We start from the raw sequence: 15806 nt of genomic DNA on the forward strand, positions 1-15806 counted from the left end.
CAGGGATTATTATAATGGCATAGTGTAAACCTTGCCAAAATTATTTTGTTTTTCTGTCTCAAAGATGAGACATAACAGATATCAGAGAGCTTGGAAATGGCTACAAACAATAAGGAGTACATAAGTGCTTCTTATTTTGAGAGGATTTGCATTAAGAAGACAAATTTAATGGCTCATAACAAGATACAGCATCATGTCTAGTGTAAAGATAGAACATGTACTTTTGGTGACTCTCTATTCTAACTGAAAAATGAAAGGCAGTCAATATAATTCAAGGGCAACTAAAATTTATATTTCAATTTTTTTTTTAACAGAGCCTAGCCAGTGTGACACAGACCCTGGTTTTAGCCAGGTACTTAATTGACTGAAAAAGGAAAGACTGTTTAGCTAGAATGGCTGGCATCATCCTAAATTGAATTGAAAAAAGATTTTTTTTTTCCTAGCTTGCAAATAAACTCCCATGCCCCAGGACAAAAGCCAGCCACTAGACGACAGAGGGCTAATGAGCAGCTTCCCTAACAGAGCAGTTATTCCAGAAGGCCCCAGCTCAGCAGTTCTTCACTGCCTAGGAAAGCATGTTGAGTGGAAATGTTCAAAGGGGTAGAAAACAATTAGGTGTGTAACTCCCACCCAAAGCTGGGGGAGGAGGAGAGGCGAATGCCAGACTTCCACCAGGCTGTTGAAAGTCTTCCCATGCCTGAAGTTAAGCATGTGCTTAAATGCCTTGGACTTTCATGGCTGAGACAGGACCCTGGATTAGAGCACTCATGGAGTGGATCAAGCATGGGGAGCCCTATGCTGCTGTACAATAAAGCTGAAGTCTCCTTTCCTGTTGTTAATCTCTTTCCTGTCTGTTAGCCTCAAGGCACAGTGAAGAGTTAATTGATTTTCATCCAGGAAAAGAGGACTTCACTGAAAAGTGCAGTCATGGAATTTTTTATTTTATTTTAAGCACCAGGCACACCTGCCAGGCCCCCAATTATTCCTCAGGAGGAGAAAGTCTACTGTTTTTCCTGTGAGGAAACCCTCTGATCCAAGCACTTGTTGGAGGTTTTTACCTCATCTATGCACTGTGTTAATCTGTCTTCCCTTTTAAAACCTGGCTGCTGGTGGAGGTTTTGGGGTTGCTTGTCCTTTTGTGTAGGTATTTAGTGGTTAAGGTATTTAACCAGGGAAAGATATAGGCAGGGCTAGTTTCCACCTCAGCTGGGGGTGCTAAAGGAAATGTTCCCTGCTGCCCTGCTGGCTGCCCAGTGATGAGGGAGGTTTGGATTTTGGGCCCTTTGGGTTGGACATCCTTCCTGGGGACTAGTCCAGAAAAGGGGAGATTCCTTCACATAGTTCCTTTTTAAAAAAGCATATTGTGGGGGACCTGACCCTGCTGCTGAGAGCTGGAATTGCTCAGCTGCCTTAGGGAGTGGAGCTGGTGCAAACATCATATTGGGCCAAAACCACCCTCAGAGAGGCATTGCATTTCTGAGGAGATTTGGAATTTGATGATTAGGAAGCACCACGAGGAACCAGGAGCTGAAAGAATGTATTTCCACCATTTTGTGCAGCAGCTTAAGATGCTAGGTTGAGCTCTCTGCACAGGCTGCAGGAGCTGCCCTGGGATGTTGCCTCATAGCAAAATCTGGACTGTTTTGGGTAAAACTGAACTGCAAGATCTTCTCTGGGAGAGCACAGCAGGCTTCAGTATCTCAGGGAAACCCACCTGTGCTGGTCTGAAAACTCTTCAAGTTGTCCCCCAGCCCCGACACAGACAATGTAGACATTGGGTCTTCAGTAGAAAAATTTTCCCTCTACAAATCATCTCCTTTCATATCTCTTTACATGTAGGTGAAGTCTTAAATGTTCCAAATCAGTAGAATTCCTATCAAGGTGGCTTGGTCTTTTTAAATGTTTTTTTTTCAGCCATGTTGAGCCATTACTGCAGTACTCTGACAGGATAGTTTTTATAGTATTACATGGGGAAATTACGCTGGTGTTGCTGGGGCTTGAAATAACAAAACAAAAACAAAGCAAGAAAGCAAAATGTGAAAAATAATTGTGCTGAATTCAAAGTTGCACAGGATGCTATAATGGCTTTACATTTTTTTCAAATACCAGAACAGGTTCTGTTGTGTGTCTCGTAGCCACTAATGGATTTTAACTTTATTACTATTCAGTTTTATTGGAACTAATCAGAAGACCGTAGGAATGAAAGGACTCCCACATTACCGAAACAGTTAATTTTTTTAAAGCCAGGCTACTGAAGAGCAAGTTAAAAGGGAGGAGAAGATCAAATCCATGTGTGGGTCATTTAAGAGCTCAGTCTCATTTTTGAAATATAGATTACCAAGGATAACATGAATTCAGCATTTCTATGCAATGTTTCATTCATTGATCCCTTAGGCCAGCAGCACTTGGCTGTAGAGAGATACGTAAAAATGAGTTTTAAAACTTTACCCTCTTTTAATATTTTATAACCTGTCAAAAGATTCAGTTAGAGGCTCTGCCTTTTCTCAAGTTCTGATATCATGGCAGCAGATCTTCAGCAGAAATGTGTTTTTTCGTACAACTAAATGGTAGTTGCCATGAAAGCACATGGCGAGTCATGACTCTGAAGAAATTCCTGGGTGAACAGTAGCAAAGGTGAAACAAATGGCTAACACCTGCCAAAACCTGCATGGAGAGTGCTGATGTCATCAGCAGTGCCATCACTTCACAGGCAAAGCCTCCGCTCAGGTCTTGACAGGTAAGGGCAGGAGGCTACAACCTTCAAATAGTCTATTTTAAGATGCATTTTCTGTGTGGCCTTTATAAGTCTCACTGAAGCTGGGGCAGGACCAGCCTTTTACTCATCAGGTCCTTATTTATGTTTATTTATAAGCTTTTCCACGAACGTCATCTTGTTACTCTGAGTGCATTATGTATATTAATGGCCTTGTCCTCAAGCTTTGCTAGGAGTGATGAAAGAGCAATCCCTCGCTCTGACAACAGGGAACAGGGATGCAGGGAGGGGTGAGATGATGGGCCAAGGTCACACACAGTGTCTTTTGTCCCCCAGCCTCATTTTTAACTACTGCTCTTATTTTTTGGTTAAGTTTACTTAGGTGTTTACTTTGGTGGGAGTTTTCACGACTCTTCTCAGGGTTAAGTCTAAAATGTTTCTGGCATATCAGTAATGTGATAGGCAGACAGGTACACACGTCCACAAACTTCAGGACTGAAGCTTCGTGCGCTGTTTCACACACAGTCCCAGAGCACTGCTTGGAACTTTCTGTGAGTAACGTGGAGAAAATGTCATCCAGTAGAAAAAAAGCCAGAGGATGAATTTTTGGCTTTGCACCATAGGCTGAGCACTACAGGCTTAGCATGAGAGTATTGGCAATGTATTTATTTTTTTTGTTTTCAGGGTAGTGTAAAACAGATATCCTGATGCTACAGGCTTCCTCAGGAAGGCATTTTGACCAAATCATTTAGATCAAAAGAGGTTGTTCAGATTTTTATATCCACCATGGAACAACTGACTTTTCAAACCTTGGTTACCCTAAGAATTCAATACCATGCCCTAAGACACCATCCTCTGAAGCACTGGGAATACCCAGTCAGCAACACAAAGATGCTTAATACAGTTAAGTGTAATATTTTCCTGTTTGACAAGCCCACTGTTTTGGACAAAACTGCACATGGAAGTAGTTAACCCACAGGACAGTAAAACACTAGTCCTCTATATTGTGTTGACATTTAATTATCAGTCAAGAAAGACCAGAAAACACAAAGCAAATCTCAGGTAAGTTGAAAAGAAAAGCATATTGCTCCCATGTCTTAAAAGACTACTATGCTGCAGAATCAGAGCTGAGAGTCCATGCTAACTGGCATCCGATTTAAAGTTTCAGGACACACAGCAGCTGAAATTGAAAGTAATGTGAATGAAGGTGATGTGTTTAGCCTCAGGAAGCATGGAATTAAACTGTCTGCTGGTAGGAGGTGAGAGGGGAAAAAACTGGAAATGGAGCAGTCCCTTGTTTCGTAACAGCAGCCCACAGGAAGGTGGTAGGGGGAAGGAAAGAGGGGGATGGAACCACAGCAAGATTTCCCTTCAGTGTACCTAGCAGGAGATTAACAGAGAATATGCTTAATTATTGCTTCCTGCCCACCTGCCTTGTTCTTTCAAGAACCGGAGCTCACTCAAACAACATTCACTGCCTTGGCAAATGCACTCCTAATGGAATTGGTTACAAATTAACCAAGTCAGTTGCTTTTTTACCTGGAAGGATGTGCAATTAATTTCGTCTTTTTTCTTTTTTTTTTTTTTTTTTTTTTTTTTTTTCAGACCTGCTGGTGAACTTTCAGTTTGCAGGGATCAAAATCTGGATGTCATGCTGGGATAAATCAGTGTAACTCCTGTTCAAGGCAGTGATATTGCCTATATTTACACCAGTCAGTCATCCATCAGTTCTGGATGATCAAATTCACTGTCCTATTTACTGCCTTCAGTAATTCAGTGTTACCCTAGCCAGTGCTAGATTTATTTTGTTAATAATTCATAGGTTGCCTTCAACTTATGACTCTCTGTGCTACACAAATGATATGAAGTAATTAAAATACCTTTAAAGCACCTTGAGTGCTGTTGGCAGGAACAAGAGCAAGTATTTAAAAGAATATTTAATATCGTGCACTGCCGGCATGCATGCTGGGAAACAAGCTCACATCCCAGACCCTACCCTGGGCCAATCACAGGAGAATGGCTTAATTGGTTAATCATATAAATTACAGTCACTTAATCATTTTAATCACCATCAGCCAATTAGCTCGGAGTTATGGGCTCTGAGGTAACAGTTATGCAAATGTTTGTTCCACTGCAAGCTATTAACAGCCATATTTTCTGTATCAATCTGACAGTGACTGATGTGAAAAAGGAAGTGAAGAAAGTGAGCATTTGTTTAGTATAAACTTCTCCTTCTGATTAGAATGAAGCACATTATTGGAATGGACTGAAAATAGCAGCAGTTGTCTTTTTTCATCATAGAAAAAACCTTCCACTGGTTATGCTAGAGTGGGCATGCTGAGGTGCTCTCTGAGGTGTTTTTGCAGAACACTACCATGATTGCCCCAGTGTCCCAGCATCACTGTCACTTTTAATGAACCACTTCAATAGCAGGATCAGCATAAATCCTATTGGAAACCTGCAATAGTGAGTGAGGGCTAGCTGGTTATTGTTTATCAACACTGGATAATTTTCCAGAACAGAGGTGTTTCCACATAATAGGGCCTCCCCTGTTCTGTCTTTGCCAAAATCATCCCAGTCTTATATCCATGAAAGTAGTGGCACCATGCTGGCTTAAGTGGAGATAGTTGCTACTTGCAGTGAAGATCGGAATTTATCCCCAAAAGGTGAAAAAGTGCAGATAAGATTTATCAATATTTTATGGCTCATTTGCATTGTTTGGGTAAAATGGGGCTGCCTGACAACAACCCAGACACAGGAAATACAGAGCAGCAGAAGTATCTCTGATACAGTGCATTGGGGCTGGAATATACAAGACTTTTGTGTGATCAGATGTCCACTGGTGTAGGTTCTGCTCAGGAAATATATTGTTCTGACCCACTGCCAACTTGATCTCCCTTCAGAGTCATGCAGAAGTTCCAGATCTTCATTCCTATAGTAAAGCAGATATGGGGGGGGGAAAGTTGGAGAGGAGTGAGATATTTGTTAACCTTACTATTTAATTTTTTATGTTTATCAGCCAAAAGCACACCTGAAAGTCTAGCAAATAAGGAGGGTGCAGCTGACATGATTTTCTGCAGAATTCAGAAGCTTGTCACTGAAAGAGTGACATGTACCTCAGAGAAACACTTAGGAGTTGCAGACTCTAACACACATAGAAAATTCTCTTGTTATATTTGGGGTTAGAAGCCACAAATTTTCCATTTTCAAAATGTCTCACTACTATCAAGAAACTGACCTACAAGATACGGAGGAAGGTTTTCATGAAACTCTATAACATTTTGATTTTTTGTGCTTGATTTTTGTGTGTGTTTGTTGTTGTTTTAAGACATTTGGGGTTACAAAATTCCCTATTTGAAGCACTTAGCAGAGGACCCACATAGATAGACATGTCACTGCCACCAGGGTCATGTATTATGGCTTAAATTAAACATGATTGCTAAGGACATTAGTAGAAAGAATAACAATGGCTTTATGCTATGGTTATTTGAAGCCAGTTTGCCTGTTGTACTCCATAATATTCAATTAGCAAAATATTGCAACATCTATTAAAAATTTATTAGTCCTGTATCGGTTGCTCACAAATAAAATCACAACGTAAAGCATGATCATTTTGGCTATGTAAATTAATAGCCAATTTGGGGAGATGGTGTATGAGTTATGAGTACTGTACTTCAAGACAGAGGGACTGATCTTGTCAGCTAGAACAGAAAAACCAAACCCCTCACTATATTCAGAATCACAGAATATTTGAGCTTGGAAGGGACACACAAGGATCATGACATCCAGCTCTTATCTGAATGGTCCATACAAGGATCCAACTCAGCACCTTGGTGTTATTAGCACCATGTTCTAATCAACTGAGATAATTCCATGGTCAAATATTAATCAACAGGGAAAAACTAGGGACTGGAAAGACTGTTTTTAAAGTGTTTCCACTTTGGAGCAGAGGAGGAGGAAATATGTTCCTGAGTTTCAGCTCGGGTTCAGTGATGCCATGAGTAAATGAGCTGTGTAGGTACTCTAAGAATCCAATGAACCAGGTGCTACAAATAGGTTGCTACCAGTGAAATGCAAAAAAACCTGGCATTTTTTTGCATTTCACAAATTTTTTTGGGTGAAAAAATGCTGCTACAACTGCAGATGGATCTGTAAATGAAAAATGACTCTGATGCCAACCAGTAAAGTCTGCAGTACAGGCAGCCAAGCTGAATGGCAATGACCCAGAGGGCAATCCCCTTCATAATAGGTGAGCTAGGAAAATGTTTGAATACAATTTTATGGAGGTAATTGAAATTGAGATTAAAGCCTTAATCTTATAAAAAGGTGAGACCAACCAGGGTTCTACAGTACCTACAGAGACAGGATTTGTCTGTGCACACCACATAAACACAGCACTGCACCAGCATGGACAGCATGGCCTCAAACAGCTTGGTGGTAAACCCCGATCTAAGGATCACATCTCAGGAAAAAGACCAGGCTAGGAATGACACATCTTCTCCCTGTAAAGGGATGAAATGCCTCCTTTTGCAGTTCCAATGCCCCAGTAATATTTCTATTATCTTTCAATGACCTTGTTTCAGAGATATCCTGAAATATACTGAATACTTTTAAATTTCTGCCTTTAAGCAATATCTTATCTTTCTATAGCACCAAGGAAGCTCCTGTTGAGTAGCAGTATCTTTCAGCTGTGTTGACAGGATCCCCTGGCCTTTGCCATGCCCTCAGCAGAGATACTTATGCCTGGTAAGCACTGCTCGCTCTGTCAAGGTCATTCCACAGCTTCAGAGACATGCTCTGCCTGAAATAAATTAGTAACAGAGCACACCTATCAATATTTATCACAATTACTCAGGCAGAATGTAAAACATAGGCTTTATCCATCAGCAGAGTGCAGTCAGACCATTGCTATGACCCCAAGACCAGGCCCCCAGAACCTTCAACCCTTGTAAATGGTGTCATGTCCTGTCAGAAGCAAGAGTTGGAGCTGCTCATCTGCTTCCTCTAGGAAGATGGACCCAGGTAAAGAGTTCAAACAGGAGGAGATCTTCCTGCAGAGCAGAGAGAGAGTTGCTAGGGCTTTAATTAGCCTTCCACTAAAACACTTCCCAATACCAAAGAGGAAGTGTCTTTGTCCAGAGTATTTGTTTACCCATTAGGGTGGAATCTTCTAAAATCTTTCTATGACCCACATGCCAGAAGATATCTTTCTGATGGTGGTTGTAGAAAAGCTCTAGCCTGATGCCATTCAGCTTTAAAAAATAAATACAGCTGTGATTTTGTATGTGTCCATGCATTCTATAAAAACCTTTAGGGGAAGAAAAACATTATTTTCTTGCTAGTTTGTTGAATGATCACCAACAGTCATATTTTGCATTTGCCAATGGGGAAAAAAAAAGTTTTATGGATGTCTAAAAAATGACTTTAATGACAGGTTTTCTTCATTCTTTTACTAGTGCTATGGTTTTTCTATTCCAATATTCACATCAACCAAGCAGTGCACAAGGAATGACAGATCAGTCTTCCTGAAAATTAGCCACAATTAAGCCAGGTGGCCTTTGATTGTTAATGATTGATTAGAAAGCGAAAGACAGATTTACAGCAAATTAGTCAATACCTGAGCTTTTTTCCTCTTTATTGGTAAAAGTGATCTCCTTTCTGACTCTTGTTATTTTTGATATTCCATTAAGGTGCCTGTTTTTATGTCACCATGTCTCAATAGAAAGGCTTTTTTATTCTATTGATAAATCTGTCACTTAAGGAAGAACATAATACTGCTGCTGGTTTTACTGATTAATGATAAATTTGACTATATTAAATACGATAATGATCTTAATGTATTGTCATTTAGGTAGAAGATGGTGCTTGGTTTTTGCTTGCAGGGAGGTCACGCTCTATCACACTATTTTTTTCATTAGTATGTTGAGGGTGAAGAGGTACATCGGTGTGTAGAGCAAGAACAATGTCTATTCAGGAGCAGTGCTGTGCAAATGTCTTTCTCTCTGAGGTTTCTAACTTTACAAAGAGCATGATGAATCTTTGACCTGCCCTAAGCAACAGTGTGCCTAAGGAGTGGCATGCATCTCAAACTCGATCAATATTTGGTTCAGTCATTTTAGTCCAGACAGGCAAGTTATCTGAGGCTGTGAATATCAGTGAACAGTTAGACAGCTAGAGTTAAATTCAACAAAGAGCTGTGGCAGCCCCAGTGCAGATTTAGGCACCTCAGGGAACAGTGTCTGAACAGAGGCTTTCTGAATATCACTTTTGGCCTGAATTCCTGTTTGAGTCGAAGCCTGGGTGTTGGTACATCCACTAGCTGTATTACTGGTTACAGTTCAGCAGCAAGCTAGCTCTGGAAAACATCCCAGCCACTTCTGGTTTTAGAGGCCTTAAATACTTTTTGAAATGTGGCTTCATAATCAACTGCATAAAGAGAGAGACCTTAGAGACCATCACCAAAGTGCAGGCAGCTGACATGAGCAAGATTTTCTGTTGTTCTTCCTCCCCATCTCCCTGTCTCTGACATCTTTACCAGGCTGCTGAATGGTATCCAACCTGAGAGATGGGTGCATGAAAGAAGGCTGGTCTTGAACAGCCTGCAGTTTGAAATCAGATACCAAAATCAGGAAGGAAAACAGTCAAACCCAGTTCTTTGGTGGGAGTTAAGTACGCAAAGCCATGGCCCTCCTTCCAGCACCAGTGTAATTGGGTGAGCATTTTTTTGGGCTTGTCAAAGCGTTATGTGCACCCAATAGCTATTCAACTTTTCTACAGGACATGTTTTCCCAGCTGACAATGCAAATCAGTTTATGACTGCAGATTTCTCAAAGGCACAGGGGACTGCAGACTCCCCTTTGACTTTCTACCTTGGCAGTGACTACAGGTATGGATGTGAAAGATGTTTAAGGACCTTAGGGAAATTAAGACAAAATCACAGCTGTGCTACTTAAGAAATGTAGGAATAGAAAGGACATGGTTAAATTAATAGGGGTGTTCTGTTGTTCAGATCTGGGAACATGGAATACAAGCCAGGTCTGGGCAATGAATGTTAAAGCAGCAGTAAAATGGGCAACATTAAAAGTATAAAAGGACTATTATAAACTCCTGATTTAGCCTTCTTAATAAAAACTGAAAGCTTGCATTGCTGCCAGTAAGGGCTACTGAAAGTGTGACTGTGTTAGTACAGGTGGGGCCAGGGAGAGGGAAAGAATGAGAAAACAGAGCATCAGGAGAAAGTGTGCTTTTATTGTCTGATTTTGGGTTTTATTAGCAAAGTTTGTAATGCAGAAAGGGTAGCTGGATTGCTCTACTTTACGTAGTGAATAAAAGCCTGAGGAGTCCTCAGAGAGAAAAAAAAAGAAGGAACTCATCCTTTTCAGTGTGCTTCATTTTTTCATCTTTGAATTCAGAGATCTCAGGCCCCAGGCAACATCTAAGGCAGAAATTAAACTAAGGAGAAGGCAGAAGTGTTTACTTTCTTCTTTTTGGTCTGGCCATAAGGAAGAGGTCATTTGATGTCTCTTAAAGCTTTTTTACCGTGCACTGATGAAGCCAAATGACCTTGGACTGATTATGGGGTAAAGAAAGCAAGCTGTTCTTAGTCTGCAAGAAATATGACTGATCCTCTGAAAGGTTCCCCATCTATGCCTCTGTTGATGGCACAAGGGCCTTCCTCAGCTATTCTTTAACATGGAAGCCCCTTAGCTACATGCTGAACTAAGGTGCAGTGAGCCTGGGGACACTGAGTGACAAAATGGGAACTTTTGGCATACTGTGAGTGGCTCCTGTCAGTGCTGCTTTCACCAGAGACAGCATGTGTTGTTCATGTGCGCTGGATTTCTTGCAACGTGTCACCAGTCAGAAATTCAAAGTGCTGAAGGCCTGACCCTACCCTGGACAGTGGCTAGAGGCTTTATTATTAGCTTATGACTAAGAGAACTCTGTTCTATTTGCTGTTTTCTCATACACCATATGTTGAATCAACTGATGAATTGTCCCCTGAAGAACTCTGTCTTCTTCCCATTGCTCTTTCTCCTTTGACTCTTTCGTATAGCTTCTAAAATAATCATGAACTAGAATTAAAATAGCTAAAAATTAAACAGATGTTGACCCTGATCTTTCAACTGTTCCTTTCAATTTTAGTTACTCTTGTTAAGACTTTTAATGAGGGACACAGAGCATTTTTATTATCTAAACTAATTCCAGTAATCTTCTCATTTGTGCCATGCAACTGCTACTACTGATTAAGTTAAAGCAGCTTTTTATTTTTAGACAAAAGTAGGATAGATCTATTTATGACTGCCCAGTGCATTTGGTTTATTCTGGTGATCTGTGACAGAAATCAGAGTAAAATAGACAAATCATTGAAAGACCATTTCCCACAGTTTTAGTTTAGATTTGGTTTAGATTGACCTAAGTCTTCCATAATGCAGGTGTGAATGAGGAGCATAGAGTATAATCAATTTTTCCTTCCTTGGCGAACAGTACAACATATTTGTCTGTATGAATGTCTGTATTTACAGAATAGGGCTTCATGAATAATTTGGCAGGTCAGATTCATAGAAATGGTGTGACTTGGTAACATGAAGAACAAGGTTGGTGGTACACTGAGCACCTGCCCTCCTTCAAAGTGTTCATCATTTTGCAGGATTAATCCCTTACTAAGGGTTGTTATGATTCACTGTAATGACCAGCTCACCCTAATAAGAAACAAGCCGTGTTTCAATCTTTGATCCAAATGTGAATTGGCTGCTGGTCAATTGAACAGAAATTAGATCATCACTCACTAAGCCAAAGGCATCAACAATATGTTGATGTATTTCTCAATAGCAATTTCTCAAAATCATTCTGCAGCTGTAATCAGAGAAGGCAACAGAGGTTTGTTTCTCTGCTGCCTTTTAGCTCTCTCCCTTTTGGGTCCAAGAGGAGTCAGCTGTGGTCATGCTCTGGTGCATGGAAGCTCTGGAGAGCCGACGAAAAGGATCAGGTGAAAATTTGAAAACTCTGGTTCCTGATGCTGTAATCCGTAATGTGATCAGGGTGTCATGCCTCCTGTGCTGGGAGAAAAAGTCTGTTTCAGAGAGCTAGACAAAAACACATTATCAGCTGGAAGATGGGCATGGACAAGAGTAGGCATTTCTGGAGAGTTAGACCCCCAGAGATTCTCAAAGACTGGCAAGATGTTACAGGACAAAGTGCCCTGATCAGTCCTTGAACTTCAACAGAAGAAATTACAGACAGAGGTGGGGAATCAACATCAAGTGAGATACTAGTGCAATAAATACAGTTAATTTTATGTCAGGAACACATTGTAAAAGGCAGGAAAAGAAGCTGTTTGATCCTGTGTTCATGAGTAATACATGTCTTATAGATCTGTGATTGTTTACTATGCATCATGTTCTCAGTATTTCCATTTTTATTTTATTCCAGACAATTATTAATGGCTAATATTCCCACAAGTAAAAAGCTACAATGATGTACTTTCATCTCCTGAGGACTTCATGTCATTTTAAGAACAAGAAAACATCCTCTAACTAAATTGTTTACTCCAAACCAAAAATATACCCACAACTGTAACAGACTACAAGAGTGTCTCCCATTCCAAAGGGTGTCTGAAGATTCCTGTCCAAGATCAAAGGATTGTGCAAAGGGTTGTGTGCATGAGGGAATCTGTGTGCAGTTTATGCACTCTGCTGGATAAGAAATGCTGTGAGCATGGCTGAAAAAACCCCGAGTCCCTTTTTACTATACTAACCTGTTTTGTACCACCAGAATAATCATTTAAACTTTATTTTGAACTGAAATATCAAGGATTATAGAAAGCAAAATAATACTGGAGGGCTGTTAAAATGGACAATTTTCCATGAAAGGCATCCATTCCCAGTAGTCTAGCAAAGACTCCCACTAGAATGGGAGGATACTTTCAGAGCCATAAATTATGACTGAAAACCCCAACCTGAGTTTCACTGTTCGTCTGTCAGCAAATAACTATGAAAACTGGTAAATATTTCTAGTACTAATCTTCAAGAATGACGATGGCTTAAAATTATTATTGGTTAGTTGTTTAACTCACACGCTAGAGATCCAAAGGTCCAACTCTGATGACTCGCAGAAGTGTCAGTGTGATGCCATGTGATGCAGTTTGTTTTTCCATATGCTTTCCTGAAATCCCTAGGAAATTACTCTCACAAAAGCATATTAAAAGGTCTTTATTAATATAGCAGAGTTAATCAGAGTATAATCTAGGAAATGCCAGAAGTGCCACAACCAGCCGAGTGTTACTCCTCTGAGGTGTTGCAGCCTCCACTAATAAAATATCACAACCAAAATTATAATAAAAAAGCAAACAGATTTTTTTGGGGGTCAGTCATGCTGTGCTCACTTTGAAAATGACTGCATGGTAAGGTGAGATTTTAAAAGTTCCAAACAGAAGCAATTAAGTTGGTGAAAGAAAATATAGCTATTTGCAAATCTGCCTTCTCCTCCTTCACTCTCCAGCACAAGAGTACTCCTAAGGGACCAGTTAATTTCTGCATGTGTATGTACTGTTCTTTAGGTCACAGTACAGCAGACTGAGACACAGAAGTTCAAGCCAAAATTGTTTTGCAATTAAGAAAGTGTTGCAAGGTGAAGTTGTGAGGGGAAATAATAAAAAGGAGGTCTTTAGTACTGTAACTTTTTCAGTGGGTCTGAAACATATGTTTTAATCTAAGATACATACTTGAGATATATAATTTTGAATTAGGTCAGACTTAGATGTTTAAGAGAATTCATGAAAAAGGCACAAAGCTATATAGGTTGCACATTGTATAATGTTTTGGTTTAAGGGTCTCTAGTTATCAGTGAATGCCTGATGAAAATTGTTATTAGTGTCATACATTAATAATAAAACGTGAGAAAACACTGATATTTTTTAAGTAGCTCAGATTTTGAGCACTTTACAGCTAATGGAATCCCTGCCTTACAGCAAGGAGTAATTCTCCAGCAGGCCAGTGCAACATCAGCACGAATTAAGACTTTTCCACTGTCACAAAGAGCACTTTGGATTGAATCAGGGTCTCCCGAGTCTTAGCCCAACCTTCATAGCCCTAAGCAACTGTAGGTAAACCCCTTCACGCTAACTAAAAATAGGCTAAATACATTTTAAATGGCAAGCTTTTGAGAATTGTATTTTCTCAACAACCAGCCATGGAATACAGAACAAAGCAGAGCCCAAGTGTTAATTGCTCCAACCCCATAATTAAATGCAGACATACTGTACTCTGACTGTGATTCTTGAAAGCATGCCCACTTGGTTTTTTCTGTGCAATAAAAAAGAGCTCCATCAATATTTTGTTTGAGTAAATGCTGTTAGCAATAGCTGACGTGACAATAGGTTATTGGCATAGTTATGATCAGAAACGCCTTCATGCATTAGCCACAAGCTAAAAAAAAAAGGCAGTAGTCAAGCCACTACAAATTATTCTGCTCATTAACATCCGGTATACTCTAGAAAGCAGTCAATGCGCATGTGTTTATTTTGTGGTTCTGTCGGGGAATGGCCCTGGGATCAGATTTAGTGCATGCCTGTCTGCATGAGCCCATGCACTGAGCTGGACAGATGCAAGCCTGTCTGGCCCAGAAGCCAAACACTCACATCAGCACAGTACCATGAGCAACCTTGTGTGCCTTGCTTCTTTGCTGTTATGTCTTCATAGGTCTGGACCAAAGGCCAACCTCCACACACTTGGACAAAAGTGTCTGCAATTGGAGCCAGCGTCACTCCTCCTCCACTCGTGTCCTGTGAGCTGAGCTAGCACCAACAGCTTCCACCCACTGAGACCATGCAAGTCCTGTTTTCCCTCTCCAAGTCCGACCTTCACTGTTGGCTATGTTTAGGAGATAAGTGAAAGTTGAATATTTATGATTTAAATCTGCCAAGATCAAGACTTTGCTTTCCAATTAATTTCAAGTGGTTGGTTTAATAAACAAGAAATCCCTTCCAAAAATTGAATCAATGCGTTATATGCCTTCGGGGCTCGGACCCCCTAGGCTACCTTCTGCTTATGTTTCATTTGCATCCTGCACATTTGCTTTGTAAGTGAGTGTCTAGGTCTGCATGAAGTACCAAAGCTGAGATTTTGTATGATTACTTGTGGATGCTTAAGTCAAACACCAAATTTAATAGACTGCTGTTAAATATGTGCAATAATTTTCATTTCCTTTAGAGAGTGGGCAGCATTAGGGCATTGCTCTCATCACTACCTCTATGTCGGTGAGGTCCCCTCCAGTGGGTAGGAAGGCAGGGATGTTGTTGCTCTCACTGGAGGAGCCCTCTGAGGAAGCCCTGGTCACATGTCTGTGCTTTGGAAGTGCACTGAACCAAGATACAGACTACCTGAACCAAAATGCTCATGGTCCACCTCCTCCCCTCCCCCTCAGTACCACCCATCCTTTGGGCATTTACCATCTGTTTCCAGATTCCCATGCAGAGAGGGGTTAAAAGCATTGCTACACTTACATGCTCTGCTCAGTGGACTTTGCACCACAATGGTTTCTTCTGTGCCCCAGCAGTACTGGCTGGTAATTTGAAAGTTGCTTTATGATCCCTGCAGAGTGAAATAAACTTGTAAGTGAGAGGTAAAGCCTTGTGCCTGAATAGTGCTATAAAGCTGTTTAACTCCAGCAAGTTATACAATCCAAAATAACATCCCCTTGGGGGCTGAGTAAATTCTTGTGGGAGAGGAGAAAGAGGGTCAAGATGCTGAGAGGGAAATGCCTGGGAGCTGCTCTGCTGCCTGAGGTGTCAGGGGTTTTCCCTGTGATGCAGACTGTGCATCCATTGTTCCTCCTTCTGCAGGCCACTTGCTTACACACCCCACCGGCAAAGCTCTTCTCTGAGATTGCAGAGAGGTCTTCTGACTTTCATCTGAACCTTCAATGCATCTCTAAATCTGATCTGATTATTTCCTGAGCAGGTATATGTGGGTTTTTTCCCTCATTGGTAACCAGATATAATTCAGCTAGCCAATTAATCAATGAACTTTTTCCTCCTGTATCAGCACTATACCCTACTGTCACATTTGAATTCTGTCTTACATATTTCCTTAGA

At 40.7% G+C, this 15806-nt stretch overlaps 1 long non-coding RNA gene across 2 annotated transcripts; it reads right to left on the reverse strand.

The window, feature by feature from the left end:
- Positions 1-9941: 9941 nt before the first annotated feature.
- Positions 9942-15561, reverse strand: LOC107200996. 2 transcript variants are annotated; one of them, XR_001519930.2, is made up of 2 exons: positions 12789-15561; positions 9942-11767 (listed from the first exon to the last, which is right to left on the reverse strand). It is a non-coding gene; the product is annotated as an uncharacterized LOC107200996 (long non-coding RNA). The 2 variants fall into 2 exon arrangements; XR_001519931.2 differs by having other exon boundaries at positions 9942-11772.
- Between the last annotated feature and the right edge of the window lie 245 nt (positions 15562-15806).

The sequence above is a fragment of the Parus major genome, chromosome 2 (genome assembly GCF_001522545.3).
Source record: "Parus major isolate Abel chromosome 2, Parus_major1.1, whole genome shotgun sequence".
NCBI lineage: Eukaryota > Metazoa > Chordata > Aves > Passeriformes > Paridae > Parus > Parus major.